Genomic DNA, 842 nt, shown 5'->3' on the forward strand with positions numbered 1-842 from the left:
ATAAGATGAATAGTTGAACAGATACAATACGAGATAGTTGTTTGTATAATCTATCTACTCGTGGCTTGGACTCTTGTCCGCAAGAATTTACATCAATCTTTCTCTTTGTAAAGTAGTCTGTACGGTTGTAATTGTTCCGTCTCATTTGACTTCACTAACTTTGTTTGCCTCCATCCGCCTTGTCGACATCGCCGAAGGTCAAGGTCATCTGTTAGTCCCTATGTTTATTTTTCTCTATATCTGATACATCCGAAAGAAGTGCCCATTAATTATTGTGATTTAACCTTTCCAGCAGACAAACACGGAACACTTTTTGGACTATGTTTTTTTTTCTTCTCTGGATAATGTCATCATTTAGACTTAACGTATTGCATAATTACCATTTATATTGTTCTTACTGTTGGTTGTCGAACTGTTTTATTGATTTTCGTCAAACACGAAAAGAATGTACACACATTAATACATGAACGCTTAATCAGTAAGGATAAAAAATTCAAATTATAGCACCGCCATTAATGGTTTATAAACTTGCTAAGAATCCGTGCTTCTATGACGTCAACGGCATTGGAAGATGGACATTAAGACAATGGAATGTTGGATTATAATATTGTATTACATAATAAAAGATAAGGATGCGGTACCACAGCTACTATGCTATGGAGAGAGAGAGAGAGAGAGAGAGAGAGAGAGAGAGAAGAGAGAGAGAGAGAGAGAGAGAGAGAGAGAGAGAGAGAGAGAGAGAGAAGAGAAGTTTGGACGCTGACCTCTATTTCTCTGCTGAAGGTGTAAATAGAACATCGTGCAGCCCTGAAGAGAATAGTGAAATCGTGAAAAGACAACAT

Source organism: Berghia stephanieae, chromosome 9, assembly GCF_034508935.2.
Source record: "Berghia stephanieae isolate SIO BIC M18660-M18661 chromosome 9, UCSD_Bste_1.3, whole genome shotgun sequence".
NCBI classification, from domain to species: domain Eukaryota; kingdom Metazoa; phylum Mollusca; class Gastropoda; order Nudibranchia; family Aeolidiidae; genus Berghia; species Berghia stephanieae.